The 25,604-nt window shown below is 36.8% G+C and overlaps 1 protein-coding gene across 5 annotated transcripts in view; it reads right to left on the bottom strand.

The window, feature by feature from the left end:
• Hil (Hillarin) overlaps positions 1-24,760 on the bottom strand; it is a 306,146-nt gene extending 281,386 nt beyond the window's left edge. For 2 of the 5 annotated variants that reach the window (XM_067773499.1, XM_067773504.1), the window contains exon 1: positions 24,672-24,751. The gene's annotated coding sequence lies outside the window, so the exon portion shown is untranslated. The other 3 variants (XM_067773502.1, XM_067773500.1, XM_067773503.1) reach the window with 3 other exon arrangements.
• Between the last annotated feature and the right edge of the window lie 844 nt (positions 24,761-25,604).

Genomic DNA, 25,604 nt, shown 5'->3' with positions numbered 1-25,604 from the left:
CGAAAGAGTTGGTCACATCCCATAATTGTGACAATCGGAAGCAAAAACGGTGCGTATTGAAGAAACGTATGCCTATCATCAGCTGAAAACAATCGATAATTGTACGAGTGCGCCGGTGCTCATCTTGTCTTTTGAGATGTTTGAAGCTGCCTTAGACTACGTTGCGAATAGGAGGCGTTCGCAGAACGGATGTCCACATCCAAAACTGTGGCAAGATTTGACGTTGTCAGATGACAGCAGTGGGCGAGCTGCTTTGCGAAGATATTGCTCGGGCAGGTACTCGGTACTACAGGTCTGTGAGCGGAAAAAGCCCTGAATTGTGGATGGCGTTTAAATGGAGTGATGCTGGAGGGAAATTTGAGCGGAAATTAAAGCGAAGATTGATAATGATATCTGAGTGGAAACTGAAGCGGAAATGAAGCGCAAAGGTGGCTCATAGGGTACGTCAACGTAGTGCGACCTTAGGCGGTGTCGAAGCGATGCAGTGGGCTCTTTGCATTACGGAGATATTGCTTGGGCAGGTACGCGGAACTACAGGTCTGTGAGCGGAAAAGGTTGACCACAGCCACTACAGCAAACCCAGTTCGTCATCAACAATGTATCTTACACTCACTGCAGACTTTTCTCAACATACCTCGAGAAATATCCACTGTAGAGGAATGATAATAGGGCCATGCTAGGATTTTTCGTGTTTTTTTTTTCTGTCTAGGGGTCAAGCTCCTATAAAGATATTAGTCATTAACCAATGTGTGAGTCATTATTCACTATTTTTAAATAAAATTGCATGTTTTACTGTATTCTCAATCGATATGTCTGCACATAAATCGTGCTAAAGCATATTATTATTGTCTCCGATTATTATTGCATTTTCATCCTGAAGGAAATTTCCATCCCGAAAAACCACAATTTCGCCTTAAACAGTATGGCAACCCTTCTAGCAAAACAACAAAGATTATAAAACTTCAAAAATCCCCAAATACGTCAAAAATTTTTGAGTGGAACTACCTTCTTTTGTATACCAGGTCAGAACCCTTTTTCACAAAGCCAAAATTCACAAACAAAAATTCAGAAATCAATATTCAGAAGTCAAATTTCAGAAAGTAATCAGAAAGCAAAAAAACATTAATTTTTGCTCAAAAATTTAATGTTTTTTTGTTGTATTACTTTCTGAATTTTGACTTTTGAAATTTTTTTCAGCCTGGAACACAGTAACGTCGAAAGAAGGCGTTATATCCAATCAAATTATGGAATATGTATAATATCACCAAATTGGGTGAAGTCCGTACAAATAGTTCTATCGAAAGGTGACATAACGTCATTCGGAGTGCGTTTGGGACACATGCTAACATATTTAATTTCATAAATAAAAATAAAAAACGAACATGCAATAACAGAAACAAAACTGCAGAAATTTTCAGCATAAGTGTGACAAGAAAAAATTTAAATTTAGGTACATTCGATTATTGAATACAAAAACAAAAACGTTTAAAAAGCAATATATCGGCAATGATGTTTGGGAATGTACCTAGCATATTTGTAGCAATATAGGAGTATTATATATATGATTTTGAGAAAAATTTTATGTTTTTTCTGTCGTCTGAGTACTTTGTGAATTTTGACTTCTGAATTTTACCTTCTGAAATTTGACTTCTGAATTTTCACTTCTGAAATTTGACTTCTGCAATTGGACTTCTGAGTTTTAACCTCTGAATTTTGTCTTTCTGAAAAAAAGGGTTATGACTAATGTTTTCTGAAAAAATGTGTTTCTGAATTTTTGTTTTCTGAATTTATGGGGGGCACCCCGACATCTAGATGCCTTCTTAGCTGATTTGAAGTTGGTCGGGAACCAATGGAAAACAATTTTAAACTAATGCAAAACAGTTGCTATTCAATTGAACATCTCGCCAAAGGACAATGAGATGATTACGGATGATCCAGAGTCTCATTTTAAAAACAATACATTCCTGGTGATCGTTGATTCGGTAATCACTGGCATTACTGAACGATTTGCAGCTATGAGAAATTTGAAAGAGACGTTTTCTTTTTTGTGGCAATTTGAAGACATGGATGAAACTACGGTTCGGGCGAGAGCAGCAAAATTTGTTGAAAAATACAAGTCGGACATTTCTCAAAGCTTATAATGCGAAATAATTCACTTGAAACACATTTACGAAGCAAATTTTGATAAATATCTGTCACCACTGGAATTGCTAAATGCCATTTATGTTCAAAACCTGTATACGATTTTCCCCAACATTTGTGTTGTTTTACGTATCTTTTGCACTATACCTGTCACTATAGCTAGTGAAGAACGTTCTTTCAGCGTCCTTGCAAGAATCAAAAACTTTCATAGATCGTGATCATCTCAAGAGCTAGTTTCAGGACTTGCCACGCTTTGTGTTGAATCCGTTTTGGCAAGACAGTTAAATTTTGATATTATTATAAAAAATTTTGCAACGAAAAGGCAAGAAAAGTCACTCTTTGATATCCGAACCTTCTATATTGAATAACTAATATTTATAATCATAATTATATTTATCAGAAATGTACTAAAATGATCCCAGATAACTAGAAAAGATTATTTGAAACAATATGTGGCTGTTAAAAGAGAATTTTATTTCCGCGTTACAATAAAACAGTATAAATATTAAATATTCTGTGTTAATTTTATCTTCAGCTCTTAGTCCAAAAATCATTTAGTTGATGTGGCAAAAATTTGTTTTGATGTAATCCATCAATAGTGGTTCATGAATGAGACGTCATTAATTCAAATTAATCAAATGTATTAGTGGATTTTTTATAGGGGGCCCGTAAATGGTTTAGTCCCGGGCCCGGATTTTCTCTCTACGGCCCTGCATACATACATACATACAACCCAAGCTAATAAAAGCTAAGTAATAAAAGCCTAGCCTATGAAGCATATTATGCGAATAGACGAAAGTTGTCCGGCCAAGAAAGTATTTTTATCGACACACGTATTTGGAAGCAGAGGAAAAGGAGAACTCCACTAAGTGGGGGAGAAACTGGTTTATAAAGACTTGAACTTCTTTGGAGCTCCTAACTGGCTAGGAGGTTAAGCGCCCATTTTTACTTCATGCTACTACTTAGTGATGGCATTGGTATGTTTCCAATGAAAACACACCTTTGAGTATTTCCGATCCACAAGAAAGTTTTTCTTTATACGACAGACTACCGATCGTGCATTTTTAAGCTACATTCACTCAACGTGTTATAATTAATGTTATTCCATTTTTTCATTTCGGAATGTTTATGAATCAAATTTTGCGTTTAATATTTCGGTAAAGTGAGAAATTAATTCAAAAATTCATAAAAATAAAATGGCGTGAGTACGTAAGTCTGATTTGTTGAGCTGAATCTTTGTGAGCCGCATCCTTTCTCCGAGACGCTTAACTTTTGTATCTTCAAAAATTTGAAAAAGTGAGGGCTTTTGGAGGTTGTGTATTAAATAAAGTTTTATTTTCATTTCACATAAAAAAATGTTGGTGCCAAAACCGCACTTTGTGGGGTTGTTCTATATAAAAACCAAAATAGTGTGAATTTCATCCCCAAGAAGTTTTAAAAAAGGGCTATTCTTAAACTAGAATTTAAATAATAATAAAAAAAATTATGTGTATGTAGTTACTTCGGCCGGAATTTGAACCCAGGACGTTCGGTTTGAAAAGCGAATTACGCTTCCACTACATCAGTGCAGCTTGCTCTTTACATCTGTCATTACTCAATACACCGAGCAACAGCGTTGACTCCAAAATTAGGTTAAATACCTCTGTACAATAATACCTAACTTTTTCACATTGCACTATTTTGGTGCTAAATTCGAAAGTACACCAAAATTAGTTTGAATATTACTCCGAAAAGTGTTAGACACATCAAAATGACATTATGAAAATATTTTTTGACCAGGGTAATTTTTTTAGAATTGGTTGCAAGTGATGTGTAAACTTAAACGACTTGAATGTTCAACAAAGAACTTAGTGCATTCAGGCCGTCCGTCGTCCAGAAGGTGCAAATCTTGGTGCCAAAGTGACTGAGATAGAAAAGAAACAGCAGGACTATTAGACTTATTATTTTATTTAGCATTTAGCTCATAGGATCGATTTCAAACAGGAATTGTCCCCATCAATGGAAGTTTAACATATGGCTAATGTATTAATTAAGAGTAACGTCTACGGATTGCGGCCAATATTAACACTTTTATTTTTGACGCTGTGACAGCTAACCTAAATCCCGGCAAATTGTTATATGAAAATTTTTAAAATGACATGATGAAAGTGACAATCGGTCATTATGAAGTCAATGTGTTTGAAATGGAAATTTGGTGGAATTTCAACGAAGATTGCGATGTTAACGTATTCTTCAATAACATCACAACAATCACCGCAGAGCTTAATGAAAGCACCAAACCAAAGCAATTTACTAGTTGTTGGTATACAGTATCGACAAAAGCAGAAAGTTTATTGGCGGAATTTTAGAATATGCAGTATATTTGTATACCCAATGGTAGAATAGGAAGCTTTTTCCCATATATATATTTTAAGGTACATAAAAAAATTTCGTTTTGTTGATATAAAAAAACAATATCAAAAAATTTTCATTTAGGGCTTCATTCTGTATTGCGAACGATAGCTCAGACGAACGATTCGCCTCCAAACGATTTCGTCTAGCAATGGGATTATCTAACATTTTCGTTCGGTTTTTACGTTTTTTAACAGGAATTGATAAATAATATGTTGTCATAGTTTAACACAGTGCAAATACACTAGCGATTCATTTCTGAGGCGAAACGAACGTTCGTATCGTAATAGAGAATGAGGCCGTTAGTTTTTCATAACAACTAAACAAAACAAATTTTTTGTATTTTTTTCTTATATCAATAACGGGCATTTTTTTCTAAATGCCAAAATATATGGGGTATTCCATCCCATTTCGACCAATTTTGAACCCGACCCCTTTAGAATTGGCTGAAAGTTTTTCTTCTTTTTCTAGCTTACGAAAGACGTTTTTCAGAAGTTTTTCAAATTTTTTCATCCAACTCAAAAAAAGTTATGAGTTTTTAAAAAAACACCGTTTTTCTTTTCAAAATGCTATAACTTTTTCAAAAATTGACCGTTTGGGATCATAAGGAATACTTTGAAGAAAAATTAACGAAGTCGGTTAAGGACCACGCCCACTTTTATATAAAAGATTTTTAAAAGGGTCATGGACGAATAAAATAAGCTGTATCTTTGCAAAAAAGAGCTTTATATCAATGGTATTTCATTTCCCAAGTGTATTTATAACAATAAATGGGAAACCTTCAAATTTTAAAAAATGGGCACGGTACCGCCCCTTTTATGACTAAGCAATTTTCTATGTTTCGGGAGCCATAACTCGGAAAAAATTAACATATCGTAGTGAAATTGTGGACACACATTTTCCTTATAGCAGAAAATATTTCTAGTAAAAATGGACGGGATCGGTTAAAGGCTACAGAAACTTAGATATAAAACAAGTTTAAGTTTAAAAGGTTCGTAGACTAGAATAATAAGCTATAACTTAGCAAAAAATTGTTTTGAATCAATGATATTTCACTTATCAAGTTTTACTGTAAGAGGAAATGGGGAGACATTTTTGTTAAACGGGCGGTGCCACGTGTTATGCAGAAAAGTAATTTATCTGAAATGAAATGTACAATTGAAACTCACGCTGAGTATATAATGTTCGGTTACACCCGAGCTTAGACACCTTTACTTGTTTATTTTAAATTTGTAAAACAACTGAAATTACGGAAAAATATTTGTTTGTTTGGCATTGTTTTGTTACGTGTTCGTGATTGTTTAAGATTTTTGCTGATTTTATGTAACAAATTTTTTTCCGCTTTCGGGCTCGTCGTCCTTGCTCCAAAACGTGTATTTTGACACCTCTCCCGATATTTTTGGAAGAGTTCAGTGGTGAGCTAAAGTAAAGAATTATCAAAAAATCGAATAAATACTAACTAATTTACTTTTGTTTAGTCATTTTTTTATAATGGTTTTCATGCATCATGCAGATGCCGTTCGGAGTCGGCATAAAACAAGTAGGCCCTGTCCCGCCAATTTGTACGAAAAATTAAAAAAAGCACGACGCAAATTGGAAGAGAAGCTCCGCTTAAAATCTCTTCGGAGGTTATCGCGCCTTACATTTATTTTTTTTATCATGCGTCTTAAAGCTCAAAATATAAGCTCAGAGTTGCTGAGCAGCTAAATTTTAAACATACTGATTTAACCGTCCATTTTTAAATAATCTACAAAAAGAAACGAGTTAAAATTTTGTGGGATCGTATGGGAATAAGTTTTCTACAAAAAGGAGAGACAATTTTTTCAAATATATATATATTTCATAAAGATGATTTTTTTAATAAATTAGTTTTTTTATTACTTGTTCTCATGGCTGGGATACCCAGGTACCACTAGTAGTTCTCACGTATGAACTGCCTTGTGGTACCCGTGTACCCAGCCATGCGAACTAAGAAGAAAAATTATTCATGAACAGGACGGTTAAGCAGCGCGCTGCATGATCTGTTCAAACAAAATTTGGGGAAGAAAATCAGTGTTGGGTAAGAAAAATCTTGAACAATCACAAATATTGTTCCGTCATTTCATTTGTTTTAATCATTTTAAATCAAAAATTTATATAAAAAAAATTTTTTTTGATTTTAATATTAATTTGTGGATAACAAATTTAATATTTAGTGAGTTTGAAAAATATTTTTGAAAATTTGACATAAGTCGCTGCGTAGAGCTGCCAGGTGAATAAAACTGCACGTGTGTTAACAAAACAATCAAGCAGCAGCAAAACCAGCAGCGCTGCAGGCGAAACTGCTGCACTGGTGTTTTTGGCATAAAGTATGCATGGGTAACTTATCTAAACTGTGGTGTGAGAGTAGTTTTTAATAATTTTATTATTTGCTATTTTTGTTTCTTCTTGTAGTAAAACAGAGAATGCTAAGCACCTGTTGTTGTTCTTGCTGTATTAGCGATAAAGAATTTTTGGGGAGTATTATCGATGGTCGTTTATCGGATATAAATAGATCCGATACGTTCCGGTAATAAGCACCATTAAGGAACACTAGCCCGACAATCTCGGGAACATTTCACTAACAAAAGAAATACAAATATGCAGAGTTTAAGTCACTTAAACAAACTAAATAGTAATTCATTCCCAATTTCGCCACTGGGTATATGAAGTACATATGTGTGTAGTGTATTGACAAAGGTGTGTTTGTGCACTTAAAATTGTTGCAAATGCCTGAATGAAGTGTTTTTAATGTGAAAAACTAATACAAAGAATCACGTGCGAAAGATACTACAAAGCTGTCGCGCACCCCAGATAATGTGAGGCCATTGGCAAATTATTGTTTCAAAGTTTTCTTTTCTTCTTTTATGTCGTGTAAACATCCTCGTTTTCATTGCTAACTCACATGACACTGATTTGACGAAGAAAAAGTTTTCATTTCGATGCCAATTGACCCAAGAGCTCCACACATGCATTTTAAGTTTTTTTTAAATTTCACGAGAAGGTTGCTCTTACCGAGAAGCATGTCACCGCGTATTTGTGCATATCGCTGAAATTTGGGCAGCTTTTTGTATCCTTCTAAAAAGATTTCTGTGATTTTTTCAAGTGTATTACCTTAAATAATCAGCACATATGATTTTTTGAAAAAATTGGCACCTTGTTTGGACTTATTGAAAACTTTTGTTATTAATATTAATTTTCATATATTTGTATGTTTAATGGTGTGTTAAATTTTACTTAAGATTTTTTAAGAATTAATGAGCTTAACACCGGAAATCATAATTGTTATTCAATTATTGTTTTTGTTTATTGGGAAAACTGAAAAGACGGAAATATTAACTGGCATATTACGTTGGTACCATTTCGAAAACCACGGCCAACCCGCTGAAAATGACAGTCGCCTAAACCAATGGGCAACTGTGTTGTATTTGCTTTCTTTGCTAATTTCAGTTTAAAACAAGTAAGGGTGTCTAAGTTCGGGGGTAACCGAACATTTTACACTCAGCGTAAGTTTCAATTGTACAGTTCATTTCATATAAATTACTTTTATAATCCTACTGAGGCATATTTTAAACACAAACTATTCCCAAAAAAGTAAGGGAGTCTAGGTTCGGGTGTAATCGACTTCCATAACTATATCAAAATGCTCACGATGAAAAAAGGAATTGATTTAGCCATCTCCGTCCATCCATCTGTCTGTGATCACGATAACTTGAGTAAATATTGAGATATCTAACTGGAATTTGGCATATTGGTTCCTCGGCACTCATCTCCCATCACGTAATAACCACGCCCACTTTTTATATATATAACATTTTGGATCACACAAAAACCTGATTATTTAGTAAATAATACACCTAGAATGTGGAAATTTGGTCTAGGCAATTTTTACTAGAAATATTTCTTGTTATAAGCCTAACATGTGTATCGAATTTCGTTAGAACTGTTATGTATCGCTTGATCCAAATAGGGGGCTTGGCACCGGCCATTGAAAAAATGCGTCCCGATTTTGTCTTACAATAAAACTTGGTAAGTGAAATATCATTGATACAAACCTATTTTTCGCTAAAATATAGCTTATTATTCTAGTCTACGAACCTTTTAACATATTTTTTATAAACGTGGGTGTGGTCTATAGCCGATCCCTTCAATTTTTACAGAAATATTTCCTGCTATAAAGAAAGCATGTATTCCCAGTTTTATTACGATATGTTAATTTTGCTTCAAGTTACGGCTCCCCAAACATAGCTATAAAAGGGGCGGTGCCACGCAAATTTAAATTTTTTCCTATTTCCTGTAATAATCCCACTTGGGGGAAAAAAATAATATTGTGTAATACTGTATAGTAAAACACTTTGAAATATTGTATACAAGTTTTGGAATTTAGACACAGAAAGCTTTGTATATCTTGTGGTATTCTTTTCGATTTTTGGAAAAAAGCTAGACGTTTATAATAAAGAATAAAAATATATAATTGGATCTGATTGTCGTCTTTACAATTGATATAAAGACCTTTTTTGCAAAGATATAGCTTATTCAATTCATCCACGATCCTGGGCGGTGCCACGCCCATTTTCAAATTGTTATTTGAACAATTTGGACTGTGATATAAACTGTAAGATTTAATAATTTAGGTGTAAAGTTTTAATCATATGTATTTAATTAGCGAGCTTTGCTCATATTGCTTTATACAATGGTTTTTGTAATTGATATTAGAGAAAAATTGTAAGTTTACAAACGGCGATGGTTACTAGGACATGTTTCTGAATTTCACTTCTTCATCAGCTAGCTTTTCGGGAGCTGAGCGTTGAACTCGAGTCTCCAACATTCATATCAGTGCAAGCCTTTTTAGCCGCTACGCCATATGAATGTTCCGTTGTTCGCTGTACAATTGGTCTCTAAGAGTTGCCTTTTTTGTTTATATTCCTTTTGATCACCATGTAGGCACATACACTCTGTATGTAGTTTATTCCTGGAAAAGTGTTATATTTCTTTACAGTCAATTTATTTTTTACTTTTTAGTTAATTTTATTAACCAATAATAAAAGCTTATTTTTAAAAAAGTTTTTTTAATTTTATTACTTTTTTTATCTCGATTCGTGTATGCTGTTACGATAATATTGTAACGAATTTACTACAATTCCGCTTATTTCAAATCTTCTACTAATGTTCGAATCACTAAACTGTTGAATAAATAACTCCAATATTGAATAATGCAAAAAAATGGTCTTTATTAGACTACTTGAAAATGACACTTATACTTCGCAACTGATAGCTTGCTTAAATCAAACTGACTGTCGTGCCTCAACTGTTGCTGCTTTTATACTGTTTCGTTTCTTGGTTGACATATTTCTAGGCGCTTCTATTTCTAGAATTTACTAGTTGGTTACCAGCTATAAAATTACCAGCTATAACTACGTTTATAGCTTCTCATATGCGCGTGTATGTAGACATAATGATTATTTTGGTTATGTGCTGTTATGAGCAGTGACTCAGTATCGGCTTATAGATGATAGTATCCCTTAGTGTTGCTAATATTCGTCACACTGCCCTCCACCTAAGTCTGGTCGTCCCGATCAGACAAATCTCTCGATCTAGACGCTGCCAGAATCTCCAAATGAACCACTCTTCTATTTCGTGGTTTCCCAATTGTTTGTATGCGGTAGATGACATCACTGATCCTCTTCACAACTCTGTACAGGCCTTCCCAACTGCACCAAAATTTGCATGGAACACCTTTCCGCCAGTGAGGGTTGTATAACAGTACCAAATCTCCCTCCAAGAAACCTTCCGAATTATTGTTTTCATCCTACCTGCGTTTCATCTTACTACTCATTATCCTGGATCGTTCCCTTGCACTCTGTTGTTTGGCCAATGAACTACTTTGTAGAGCTTGCTCTTGACAGATTGGCTTCACATAATCAGTATCGTTCCGACGTTTTCCAAGAGTAGTGCGCCCTGGCTTGAAAACACCCTAGCATTCTTTCTGGGAAATTCTTTCGTTCGTTTTAGTGCGTCCATTAGGGTTTTTCAATTCCAGTGTTTCTCTCGCAAGTACCTTTGGTTTTGATTTGTTTGGCCCATTCGTTCCATCAACCTTTGCCTGATCTAATTTTCTTGACTTTTGTGGTCTCTGTCGAATCTCCTCCACCAGCACTCGCTTAGTGCTGAACTCTACTCTTTTTCCAAACTGAAGTTAAGTGGCACATCCTTGTTTTTTTAGCGCATAATCTTTCTCAGCATATCTATCCTGATGTCATAGTCAACTAAGAAGTCCACTCCCAATATGACATCATCAACAATCTCCGCCACAATGAATTTGTGTAGAACTATGACCTTTACAATTAAGACCTCACATACCACTTCTCCTTGGACTTGGTTATACTCGCCTGTGACCGTACGCAACCTTGCTCCAGGTAACGGTTTTACTCTCCTGTTGACCAAGTCAGATCGGATTAAGGAATGAGATGCGCCCGTATCTACAGTCAGTACACGTTCTTAGCCATCCATATTCCCTCTGACGGTAAGACTGCTTGATTTCCTTCCAATTTGAGACACAGATATCACAGGAATAGCTGGGGCAAGTTTTTGATCTTTACAACTGACTCGCTCTTGCTTATCTCCTCCAGCTTTACGTTTACGACCAGCCAAGTTGGAACTACCAGGATTGGTGCTGCAATGACGTGCAATGTGCCCTGGCTTTCCACACTTAAAACATTTGATTGCACCATTATTCTTCTGTGGCATTCCTTTTTAAACCTTCCAAAATTGCGTCTACCCACTGTGACCTTTCTACTTCCACCCGGCGTGCTTTGAAAACTGGCTTACACAGAAGCGACGCTGTTTCCTGAATCAGAGTATGCGATACCGTTTCTGTGAATGTAGGTTTCGGGTTTGCGTATGTCGCTCGCTTCGTTTCGACATCCCGCATTCCACTAATAAAGCTCTGGATTTTTACCCTTTCGGTGTATTCCACGGGTGCGTCAGCATTCGCTAAATGTGCCAGCCTTTCAACCCCCGATGCAAACTCTTGCAATGTTTCACTAGGCCTCTGGAAGCGGTTCAGTAACTCCATTTGATATATCTGTCTCCTATGATCAGTTCCGTATCGTCTGTCTAGAGCGCCCATCAATGCTTCATAACAGTTCCGTTCGCCCTCTGGAATGGTTTGTAAAATCTCAGCTGCAGGCCCTTTCAATGCCACGAACAGTGTATCAACTTTATCTTCCGCATTCCAGTTGTTCAGTGCAGCGGTCTTCTCAAATTGTAGCTTAAAGACCTGGAAAGGAACAGAGCCGTCAAAGGATGGTGTTTTTTTTGGATTATCGTTGAAACTGCTGGTCGATTTAGTTGCAACTGCTCGATACGCCCTCTCAAAGCATCCACCTCAGCTTCAATTTTTTCCTCAAACTGCGTTATTTTCTCGTCCATACGCGCTTCGAGTTTTGATGATATACGCGCCTCTTGCGGTTCGAGTTATACTGTTATGCGTGCCTCTTGTTCTTTCAGTTGTGTTTCCATCTTTGATGTTATACGTGTCTCCTGTGATTCCAGTTGGGATGCTATACTTGTCTTCTGTTCTGCCAGTTGAGATGTTATATTTGTCTTTTATTCTTCCAGTTGAGATGACATTTGCGACGACATTTCTGAAATGCGTGCCTCTGTGCTTCCATCTTGGATGTTACTGTCGATGTTTGTGCAGATATTGCAGCCAAAATCGTGTTCAAGTCTGTGCTCGTAACTGTCTGCGATGTTTCGTTTTTCTCTTCAATTTTTGTTGTTGTCTCGCCGACATCAAGATGAAAGACATACTCTTCCACGTTAATTCCTTCTGCTTCCATTGCCCCTCGTAGTCGTGCCTGAAGTTCGAGTTTAATGCCGTTTGTATTCAATCCACGGCTCTCCAACTCCTTCTTCAGTTGCTGGATCTTCAAGTCACTTAACTTTGCCATGTCCTTGTTGTCCTCTGGAATTTATTCAACAATTCCTCTTCTGACACCTATTGTAACGAATTTGCTGCAAATCCTTTTATTTGCCCTTTTGCTAGGTTCGTATCGCTAAAATGTTGAATAAATAACTCCAATATTGAATAATGGAAAAATGACCTTTATTAGACTACTTGAAAATAATACTTATATTTCGCAACTGCTTCGTTGCTGCTTTTATACTGTTTCGTTTCCTCGTTGACATATTTCTAGGCGCTCCTATTTCTAGAATTTACTAGTTAGTTACCAGCTTTAAAATTACCAGCTATAACTACGTTTATAGCTTCTCATATGCGCGTGTATATGTGAGTGATACTTGCAAAAATTATTGCCTACTTTTGGGAGTATCTCAGATATATGCATGTGTTTTTGCGTTGCTCTACGCTGCTTGCATGGACATATGTGTAAACATAATGATTAATTCGGTTATGTGCATACAAGTCACTGCTCAGTATCGGCTTAGAGATGATAGTATCCCTTAGTGTTGGTAATATTCATCACAGTATACTCTGTGGGCAAGGCACGCTAAGTATAAAAAACGGCTTAACCAATTTCGATAATTTTTTTGTTTCGTTCGTTATGGTCCAAGGATGGTTTAAAAAACAAGTTTTTGTAAAAGAAGGCTGTGCAGCGCGCCATATTAGGAAAAATTGAAATTCGCTTTATTATTTGAAGAAGGTATCCAAAATTAATTACAGATATTCCATATATGAGTGAAGGTGCAGTGGGAGTGGAGGGGTAGTAAGAATTGGAGTGATAGTTGTAATTGGAGTGGGATTGGGAGTGAAAGGGAGATAAATTCAATAAGGGAAAGAAAATATAAAGTAGACGAGAATGGTATAGAGAGAGAAGGAGAAGTACCCCAGCGGGTAAGGGGGTTAGAATATACCCGCGGTAGGTATGCCTGTCGTAAGAGGCGACTAAAATACCAGATTCAAGGGGCTGTGTAGCGCAACCCTTTCAGGTTGCCATCGCAACCCAATTGTGAACCTCATCTATTCGTGGCGAATCCTCTTTCACTAACAGACAAGGCTCTGGCGACCCCAAGCTCCTCATGGAACTTGGGGGTGGGGAGGGAGGGATGGCCTGCAGGTTTAATATGGCCATATAAATGGTTCCCGAGATGGTCGGGTCAGCACCTTAATGGTGCTGTGTTGCCGGAGCGTACCGGATCTGTATCCGGCAAAGGACCATCACATCGATAACACTCCCCAAATCCTTCGGGGAGAAACCTTATCTCTACAACAACAACAACAGAAGGGGAAGCAGGAACATTAGTTTTAAAATAACTCACAAGAGGAAAATAAAAAAAACTATTAAGCGTTCTCTTGAGATTTGTGCTCGAATCGTGTTTCCCGTGACCGAATCGGCAATCGTACGACAAAAGTTTACGTTGCTGATCGTATGTACAGAATTAGAATATACTCTCAACGTAACTGCATACGTTCACTTATCTCACAGTCCAAAATTGAGGAAAAAATTATACTTTCACGTATAATTAAAAAAAACAGGCTAAACTGCGAGATCCGATTCCTGAACAGACGATACCTGGGCTCGAATCGTTTTTTCCATGAAAGAGTCGACAATCGTATGGAGAAAGTTAACGTTACTGAGCGTATGACCGGCAATATTGGTATCTCGACATAGCTTTACCATCGCATCGTAATTTGTCCAAGAGATTTATAGATTTGACAATAAATGTCAGTTATATTTTTAAACGGTTTTATTTAGGTTCACTTGACAGGCTGCATGGCTGCATGGCCGGCCGATGGGAACGAATTTTGTAATTAAAATTTAAGTAACTTCCCCATAAGCTACAAGCTTGAAACTTGGAATATAGCTCAGAACCCGATGACAATGCAGTAATAAGAAAAAAATGCCGCTAGGTGGCGCAAGGATTGAGAAATTCACAAAAATCGTATTTGTGGTCCGATTTGGCTCATATTTGAAACACATAATACATACAAGAATAGAAAGCGGCCTATGAAAAAATCGCCGCTAGGTGGCGCAAGGAACGAGATATTAACAAAAATCGTATTTGTGGTCCGATGTGGCTCATATTTGGAATACATAATACATACAAGAATAAAAAGCGACCTATAAAAAAATCGCCGCTAGGTGGCGCAAGGATCGAGATATTCACAAAAATCGTATTTGTGGTCCGATTTGGCTCATATTTGGAACACATAATACATACAAGAATAGAAAGCGACCTATAAAAAAATCGCCGCTAGGTGGCGCAAAGATCGAGATTTTCAAAAAATTGTATTTGAAAGCGACCTATGATGTCCGATTTGGCTCATATTTGGAACAAATATTATATACAGTCCGGTAGAAGTGACATCAAAGTATTTTGGAGTTGGAGGAGGGACAAGCGTACGTGGCGCAGAGTTGTGTAAAGTCTTTGGAAGGATTATGTATTGAAGACTTAGGTTAGGTTAGGTTGAACTGGCCGGTCCATGAGGACCTCACATAGACTGATTGAGTCCGTAGTGTTACCAGATGTCTGCTTTAACGACCAAACTGAAAAAGCCTATCAAAAACCAGGACCTATGTTATAAAATAACTCCGTCCTCTTGGTAAATACTAGAAGCTTCCTAGGACTTAAGCCACTTGCTGCTTCTAGATCTGACAGCTGTATCACTCCTAATAGCTGGAGACTTAGCCTGGCAAGTGCAGGGCACGAGCACAGAACGTGCTCGATCGCTTCCTCCTCCAACCCGCACTTCCTACATCTGCTATCACTAACCAAGCCTAATTTAAAGGCATGTGACGCCAGAAGGTAGTGTCCAGTCAGAATACCCGTCACGAGTCTACAGTCCTCTCTTTTTAATGATAGAAGCAACTGTGTTAGTCTAAGGTTGTAAGACCTACACATAATCTTGGACACTTTACATCCCCGCGCTTGAACCCACGCCTTTCCCGCTCGGTCGATCATGTGCACCTCTCGCCTTCGCTTAATCTCGCCCAATCTAATTGGGAAGTCTACGGAGCAAGCTTTAAGGGAATGCGCCCTTTTTAGCTAGTTTGTCCTCTTTTTCATTCCCATCTATTCCCATATGCCCTGGGACCCAATATAGAGGTATGCTTCTCCCTGTCCCGATTCTCTCCAGAGACTGCTTACACTCTAACACGCATTTAGGTGCTGTGCTATGCGAGATTATTGCCTTAATTGTTGCTTGACTGTCAATATAAAAGTTAACACGGTTGCAGCTTAAGCTATTCTCTTCCAGGGGTTCTATCGCTTTGGTTTCGGCTAATATTTCCGCTTGGAAAACGCTACAGTAATCCGGCAGCCTGTAGGATCTGCTTATTTCCGGATCAGCGCAGTATACCGCAGACCCTACTCCTTCCACTACTTTGGAACCATCGGTGTACACATGTATCGCCTCGTCCGCCATTTGCGCACCCGCACTACAATCGCTGTAAAACCCCAATGAGAAAGAGGGGGCGATTGGCCCCTCGTACACCCCAGCATTCTTTTACATGCATAGAGTGCCGTTGAGGCCTTCTTGACCCTCTCCTCCACGTTGAGCTTCCATGACAGCCTACTGTCTAGGATGATTCCTAGATATTTTGTGCAAGGTTTCTCCTGTAAGGTCACCCCTCCTAACTTAGGCCTGGTCCAATTTGGGACCTTGTACCTCTTTGTAAACAAGACCATATCCGTCTTCCCCGCATTGACTTTCAACCCGACATTAGATGTCCCGAAGCACCCGATCCATCAAAGAACTAATCGTTGGAAGGCACTTTCCACTTATGACAATTGCAACGTCATCTGCGTAAGCCGTAAGTTTTACGGGTCCCTCATCGAATTGCCTGAGAAGTTGGTTGATGACCAGCGTCCACAGCAGAGGTGATAGCAACCCTCCCTACGGCGTGCCCCTGTCCACTGATTTCGTGGCCTCGTACAATCCCCATTGTGATGTAATCTTTCTGCAATTTAACATGCAGCCGATCCATCTCATTAAGGCAAGATGTACTTTAATGTAATTAAGACCATCCATAATCGCCCATTTTGCAACATTATTGAAAGCCCCGGCAATGTCAAAGAAGACTCCTAGAGCATACTCCTTATATTCCGGGGATTTCTCTATGCTTATTACCACCCTATTCAATGCGGTGTCTACCGACTTACCTTTGGTGTACGCATGCTGCGTTGTTACATATATAAGTATGGATGTTGAACTTCGAAATTCTACATTTCGAAATTTTATTTTTTTTTGTTAACGCGTTCAGCAAATTGAACAAGTAAAAATGTGGGCGTGGTCCGCCCTTTTCCCTTATTAGAAGGGCTGGATTCTTCTTTTGAGAAATGTAGTATAAAAGCTGTTATACGAGGTGAAAGTCAGAAGTCAGAGTAGTATAACAGCTGTTATACTAAATTTCTCAAAAAAAGAATCCAGCCCTTCTAATAAGGGAAAAGGGCGGACCACGCCCACGTTTTTACTTGTTCAATTTGCTGAAGCGTTAACAAAAAAATAAAATAAAATTTCGAACTTCAAACTTCGTAAGCCGATATCTATTTTTTGGAGGCTAAGTTCGAAAAACGGAGATAGTACTTTGTTTACTTAAGCCTCAATCTCTACGAAAAAGTGGGCTTGTCTAATACCCAGATAAATACGAAACAACAGGTTTGACTCAATTATTTACTTTGACTCCCCCCATTCATGATATTTGGCATATCTTTATTAACTTTTCAATGCAAACCCTGCAAATTTTCCCCCAAAAATATCATGAGTTTCAGGTCTAAGTATAATAAGAATCAGGTAAAATAACAGTTGCAATAAATATTGAAAGTGCTATAACTTCTTTGTTTATTATTTTAGTAATATGGTTTCAAAGCAACATTTTCTTGAATTTTCAAGTACTTTCGTCTGGTAAGGAAAAAAAAGGGGGGGGGGGAATTGTGTTAGCTGACATGTGAAGCTTCTCAAGGCCAAAATAATGACATATCAATTTTAAAAATCGGACGTCAAATAACCAAGTTATAACGAAAAAACCTTTTTGGCTGTATTTCGAAGGATCAAACAAATTAAAACAAATTTTTTCCGAAACCCTCTCAACATAATCTTCAAATTTAGGGGAGGACATTAGCAACTTTTTTTTCGACCCAGTCTCGTACATACGCATGTGAATATGTATTTAAACTACTATAAGATATATTTAAACTTAAACTTCCAATTTGAGCGTTTTGAGCTTTACAATACATTAGCAGATAATTAGTGGTGACAAAACCATACCCATATTAAAAAGGTCCAAACGGTTGGAACGGTTTTTGTAGCCAAACCATAACAACGTAGTCACACTTTGGTTTTGTGCCATAACCTGATTTTCGTTCTCGTTGCGTTTCTATTTAGTCCGCTTTAATTTGTTTATTTTGTTATTGTTTTCTATAGCTTTTTGTATCTTTTTTTAATTACCCAACTTTTTGAGTTATGGCAGCTGTATTACATTGACGCTTTCAGCTAAAGCAACTTGACGAATTGTTGAGTGATAACTATTTGAACGCACCGTTGAGTTTTTTGATCCATTCAACGGATGGAGTTATTCGTCAACTTATTGAGCAGACATTTTTTCGTTACATTCACTTAACGTACTTAAGTTATCGGCTATCTGGTAGTTCTTTGACATTTGAAAGCGTTGATTATGAATAAAAATTTTCCTCTTAATATTTTGGTGAGTGTAAAAAATAGTTAAAGAAGTGCTTTTCCTTAAAATTTAAGAATAATTATTTCATCTTTAAGTAAAGCTGGATTAAGGTGAGATACAATTAAAAGCACAAAAAATTACCTTCGATTACCTGAGGACGATTTTTAATTACACCTGACCTCGAGCCAGCTTAACTCAAATATAAACCAAAAAAGATCTTTAAAATAAAAAAATTTCCATCAATGCACCAACGGAAACATGTTTGCAACGTATTAACAAAAATTGTGTCCAGCGCCCAATATTGCATTGCTCGTAAGGCGGTAAATATTTGAAAAATATTAAAATTTGTTTTTTGCAACTTATTGTTAAAAAATTATGTGTTTTTGTCGTTTAGTTGCCCTAAAGTTCTTTTCCTTAAAATTTAAGAATAATTATTTCTTTTGGCATTTGGTTCAACTCGCTGTTCATAGATCAAAATTCAATCAATCAACTGTTTGCAACGTATGAAACAAAGTTGTGTTCGCTGAAAGCTCCCATCGTGTACTTTTTCTGTAATGGTAGGCCATGCCTATGGCGTATGGCCATGTCACCACTAATAAAAAAAAAAAAATAAATGTAAGGCGCGATAACCTCCGAAGAGATCTAAGGCCGAGCTTCTCTTCCAATTTGCGTCGTGCTCCTCTTGATTTTTCCCTACAAATTGGCCGGACGGGACCTACATGTTTTATGCCGACTCCGAACGGCATCTGCAAGGCAGATGAGTTTTCGCTGAGAGCTTTTCATTGCAGAGGGGCGACCCCGCTTAGAAAATTTTCTTCTAATTGAAAAACCTTATTTCTACAATTTTGATGTTGCTTTGTCCGGGAGTTGAACCCAGGGCATACGGTGTGATAGGCGGAGCACGCTACCATCACACCACGGTGTCACCACTAATAGCGTCTTTATTATTTTGCACTATCGAAAGCCTCTTGACTTATTCCAAATTTTCTTTAGTTTTTTTTTATTATTTGTGGTTGAAATTTAGTGAATTTTAAATGTGACCACATAAATGTGGGTCCATAGATATTTCACACATATGTATGTAGGCACTGATAGCCATTCCAAAATTTATAAGTCGCCACTGAACTTTTCGTTGTATGGTTTTTCATGATTACATACTTTTTTTCTGTACTTTTAGTTTCTTCGAATGTATAGACTAACACACACTAGCGGCATATATGTATATCTCATAAATGCAAACAAATCAGCGCATACGCAGGCGCAAATCATATAAATATGTTACGCTTTCCACTTTTGCTATGCACAAAAGTTTGTTAAGATAAAAAATCACATGAGTTTAAAATGTTTGTATACTTAAGTTTGCAGGCTGCGAAAGAAGCATCCAGCATTAAAATAATTATGATGATGACTTTGCTAATCAAGAGAAATTACATTCAAGAAACTCGTACAGATACAAACACACAAACATAAAATGTACCCTGCAGGGGAAATGAACAACTAGTTGGATCGTAACTAGATCTTCATAAGTTTAAAAACTGGCATCGAGTCATAAATAATATTGAATTAGCAATAAAGCCATCAAACTGAATGAAGAACCGATCCGCTACATTTATTGCCACGGTAGAATTTGCAGTCCTTACCTCTGACGCTATCGTGCCCAAAACGATCGTCGTTCGTCTGTTTGTAGCACGATGAGCACTGACTTACTTAATTGGCGCTTAACCGTGTAAACGGTTACGGCCGCCCAACAAGGCGCGCCAGTCGCTTCTTCGCTCTGCCAACTGGCGGAAATTGGCCACACCAAGTGAGTTCAAATCGTTTCCCACGTGGTCCTGCCAGCAGAGTGGGGGCCGCCCTCTTCCTCTGCGTCCATAGGCGGGTTCCGATAAAAACACTTTCTTAGCCGGAGCGTCATCTTTCATTCGCATAACATGGCCTAGCCAGAGTAGCCGCTGCATTTAAATTCTCTGGACTATGTTGATGTTTGCGTAAAGCTCATCATTAAATCTATATTATAAGTTAAGTTTTGTGGGGAAACCAATTCAGACATAGCGGCATATACCACCTCCTCACCTACGCATTTGCATAGCTCCACCAGCACCCGCGGTCTTATTGTTTTTTAAACTGGTTATTGCTACACTGACTAATGACATTAGACTAACAAAGTTACTGCTCTCATTAAGAAAGTAGAAGTAAGGCTCATAATGAGCGTACTAATAAAGAACCACTAATGAATTACATTTCATCAGTAACAGCAGATAAAGGAAGTATGGGCTGCAAAAATAAACAGGTTCTTTTACTGCGCTCGCGAGGACAAAACTCCGGCTACTACGGGCGATAGAGTAATCTGATTTGGATATAGCACCTAAGCTGGGTTCTAGAACAATTTTATTACTTGCCAGTGATTTATTTTATAACATCCTTATTAAATTCTCTGTTTGGTCCCCAAACAAAATACTGATAACACTAAGGATATATTCAGTCTACGTGAGGTGTTTATTGAAATGTTGATTAAAAACTACCCCCGTCCCCTACTTACTAAGTTCTAAAAAAATCACAAAAACGATGGAGGATTAAGTAGACGAGTTGGGATAGAGATGATAGGCTGAATTTAGGACCACGTTTTAAATGTAGGCAAACAAAAATTAAATCAAATAAACCCTGTTTCCATCTCATTTCTTATTATTACCTACGTAGTTTACATAGTGGTAATAGTATTAATGCCATTTGCTAACGTATCCTTAAGTTCAAACTAATGTCTGAGCTACATACCTAGAACAGTTTGCCATTAGCTTGCCTTTGACAGATGGGTTAATTGTAGAGGTAGAGGTTTAGGCGCAGTCTTGCAGCATAACAACGAAAAAGTTGAGATAAGCATAGGAAAAGTACGGCGCGTTTATCTTTGTCAAATTGAAAGTCGGGGTCGAAGGATTAATTGCAACATGATGCTCAGTGTAGCCAACCCGCATCTAAATCATTTCTTTAAGGTGAAAGAACTTTAAGATACATATATAAATGAGTCATAACTGTTACCATTGCATTTAATATTTCCTATGGATAATTTTGTGAGCTTTCTTTTCAAAGCACAAATATTCAAAGACACAATAGTCAATTCCACTGATTTTAAACTTATGAAATTAAATTTATGTACCGTTTCGCAACTTTATGAGCTTATGCCTAAGATATATCTATTTGAAATATTACCACTCTCAAGAAAAACATTTTCTTATTCACAACTCATATCGCAACAAGACAAGAAAGAGCCGCAGACGCGAGACCTCAAAAATGAGTACAAATGTTCAAGTAATTGGAACAGACGGTTGGCTTGAGAAACTTCACATCGCAGGCGAAAGTTTGTGTAAAATCACCAAATCCCTTAATTATAATTGCTGCTTCTTTTTTTACATCATTCGGATATATTTTTTTAATTTTTCACTCCGTAAGTTTGGAAAAGTTTTTAATTTTTTCTTTAGTCAAAGTATTTTACTGATTATAAAATGATGAACATGTACTATGTACATATGTATAAGGTACACACATATGTACATGCATTTAAGTATTCAAACAAACGGAGTTAGATATGTCTGGTAATGAGGCTATGAAACAAGTGCAACAACTGGGGCTGGTTAAGCAAATATATTTATGTACATATTTATAAACCAAACAGTTAATCTTAATATGTCAAACTGGTGTTAAACTAACCCAAACTGTTAGTGCTTGCGGAATTTGTTCACTCTTCGTATCACAAGGGAAAGGGGGGTCGAAAATCAGCAAAATACTACGTGATGCTTTTATATGGATCGCATCACTGTGCGATAAAACTGTAAAGAAAAATTCGTATTTTGACAGCTCATCGCTGTCGAGACTTTTGTGTTGTATATCTTATTTTGAATCGAATAAAAGTTTGTTGTCGACGGTGTATCGAATTGAAATTTTTTTGTACTTTTGGCTAGTTCCAGTAAGCTTGCTCCTTCATCTGACTAATCGTCAAACCAAAACTCCGTCGAAGTCCTACCCTTGAAAATTCGTTTAATCAGCTCTTTCGACCACAGTCGAAGATCAAATTATGTACGTATCTAGGCACCTAAAATTAATTTTGTTTACCGTATGAAAAAGTTTTAGTTATTGGGAAGAAAGCATTGTGGTATTCGGTACCTAAATAACATTTTGTTCAATTTGAACTTTATTCTCAACCCTCACAAAGATGCAAATTCACAAACTCTCAAATTAATCAATTTCATATTCTCAAACCCGAGAACCAAAATAAAATAAAAAATAAAAAAAATATGTATGTATGTGTACAATGTGCAAACTTTTCATAAGGACTCTTCCATAGCAAAAAGTGTGTCCATAGCAAAAAATCAGTATAACGTAAATAGTTAAATCTGTTAATTTAAGATTTTTCAAGTAAACATGGAGTTTAATTTTAGTTAATAAGTAAACTGTGATAACAGAAATTCATTGGCATTAAAATTCCTAAAAGGCAGTAGTTGAACTTTACTGCCATTCTGATATGGACCGGACGTATCGGGGAAAAGTACTTATCCCTTTTTATACTCAGCTGAGCAGAGGTCACAGAGAATATTAATTTTGTTCGCATAACGGTACCTCGTAACGGCATAAACTAATCAAGATAGATATAGACTTCTATATATCATAATGATCTGGGCGAAAAAATAAATTCATTTAGCGATGTCCGTCCGTCCTTCCGTCCGTAAACATGATAACTTGAGTAAATTTTGAGGTATCTTAATGAAATTTGGTACGTAAGTTCCTGGGCTAGGTTATGTTGGGTGGTAGCTTCCCTGATAGGGGAAACTCACTTGGACAAGTTCCTGGGCACTCATCTCAGATTGCTATTTAAAATGAACGAAATCGGACTATAAACACGCCCAAAGACAGATAAAGCGATGAAACTTGGTAGGTGGGTAGACGTTATGACGCAGAATAGAAAATTAGTAAAATTTTGGACAATGGGCGTGGCACCGCCCACTTTTAAAAGAAGGTAATTTAAAAGATTTGCATGCTGTAATTTGGCAGCTGAGTATTTAATGTTCGGTTACACCCGAACTTAGCCTTCCTTACTTGTTTCAATAAGAGAAAGAAAATTTTTTTATAAACGGGTACGACTTAAGCGGTTCAGGAGAAAATTGGTATGGAAGTAAAAATTTGTATGGAAGTGCCACATCCTCTTTTGATTTTTCATATGTTGGTATATGTATCAGATGCCAAGCCCCTTAAATATCAGAATGACCTCATAGGCGCTGAACTCTAGTTGTTGAAAAATTTGCTTGGGGCATATTTATAGGTACATATATACATATGTACCAAGCAAAAACTGGTAAGCAATAAGAAATGCTGGTTTCACTCCTGACAGATAAATCTCAAAATAAGGTAAAAAGCGCACATCATACGCCTTAGTTTAGGCTTATTTACGCTACAAATAACCGTTATCCCTGAGGTAAACCGAAAAATAAAGAGTAATTGCTACCTAGACTCAAAGGATATATGATAAATAGAACACAGTTCTAGTCGATAAATTTTCGAAATATTTTTAAGGAAACCGGATTGTTTTTTATTATACTATTCCACAATTCGTCAACCTTATAATCAATGTAAGAATGATTTTTAGTGGGTTAAAAGCCTTACATTAAATGTCCTAATACAGCAAGCACTATCTTATAATAAAGCACTATTTGATGTGGTGTAAAAGGCTTATAATAAGGTTATTATATTCTACCTAATGGCTTATAATAATTCTTTGTGTAGGCTATAAGCCTTATACATAACGTTATATTTCAGATAATCCTTATGCCTGATGACATAAGTACAGGAAAGTAAGGGGTGTTATAAAGAACACGCCATACAACTAATATTCTTTATAGAATTAAGGTCTGATACCATAAGTATTTTGGTCACATTAAATAAGCCTTATATAAGGTAAACATTTTTTGCTGGGTGTCGTTAATACACTGTATGCGTACTAAAGCTTTTGTGTTATTTTCTGTAGGAAATTATTGCTTTCCAATTTCCATCAAATTTACTGCTGGGTGGCACATATAGTATATATATCGTGCTTGCATATGTAGGTATATATGTATGTTTGTATTGCATGTTGTTTTTGACTGACTTTTCTAGTTTTCCATTCATTTGTGCTTTGTTAACTTTTTTTCTACACTATACGCTTTTCTTTCTCCTTTTTATTGAACAAGTGCATTTTTTCTCAAGTTGTATATACACACATAGGTATATATGTACATATGTGTTTGGTCATATAATTGCGGTGTTGTTATGTAGAGATCATCAATGGATTGGCGAGTCGTCGCACATTCATCACCAACGCGCATATTCACCGGATGACCCAACAGTGTCGCACTAACCACACAACATTCTTATATAAAGAAACTTGCTTCAAGTATTTACATATTTTGAAAGAGCAGAAAACAAAAAAAATAAAATAGAAAGAACACAACAACAACGCACACCAAAATAACTCGATAATATTGCGCCGTTATTTAACTATTCCGCTTCACGACGTTAACACTACAACTTACCAAATGAAACTAATTTTCTGCGCTCAAGACAACTTGAAAACCTGCCTGCAATACTCGTTTCGGCCACACAATTTCTATATCTCATGAGCAATGAGCGCGCTTTTTGGAAGTAAGTATGTACGGATGTGGTTTGAAGCCCTGGAGCCGTGGTCAAAAATGGTATTGCCAACCTGGAGCGGCGAGTTCCGGTGAGATCATCCTCTCTTTTAGCATAACTTTTTATACAACTGCAACAAGTATTTTTGCGGCTTTTTGTGTGTGCGTGTGAACTTATGAATGCAATCAAATACTTACATACCTACATATACATAAATTGGCAAATAATTAAGCTGTTTTTCCTGAACTAAGCGTCCGCGTTTCCAACTATGCGATATATGTATCAAACTCTACTTAAATGACAGTGGTGCCCAGAAAAATGTATCTGTTGAAAATCTTGATAAACTTTAGTCTATCAAGCTTAACGTTTTAGTCCAATTGAGCAAATGACATTAATTTGGGGTAACTGATTTCTTCCCAGTTGCTTAATTAAAGAGATATTGTTGGTTTAAAGGACTCTTATGAATTTTTATACTTCATCACCGTAATTTTTCCCGTCGGCCATTTTTGATTGTAAAAAAGTTTTTGTTTTCAGCGAGGGATCATCGAAAGCCTCAGAATTAGAGTGGGTCTTTAAACGTACTTAAACTCCTATCGTCAAAGTACCATGTTCTCCGGTATCGCCGTTAAGTATTCCCCGTGTGAAAGATGGGTTGAGGCCGTGACGATTGCAGATGTCTTGCCTACAAACGATGTCTAAGCGGTTACTACCTATGTAGGTAAAAATCTTTTACTCTCTACTACTGGGGAGGGCTCCAATCCATGC

The sequence above is a fragment of the Eurosta solidaginis genome, chromosome 3, assembly GCF_040869045.1.
Source record: "Eurosta solidaginis isolate ZX-2024a chromosome 3, ASM4086904v1, whole genome shotgun sequence".
In the NCBI taxonomy this organism is placed as follows: Eukaryota; Metazoa; Arthropoda; class Insecta; order Diptera; family Tephritidae; genus Eurosta; species Eurosta solidaginis.
This window is presented reverse-complemented; position numbering and strand designations above follow the sequence as displayed.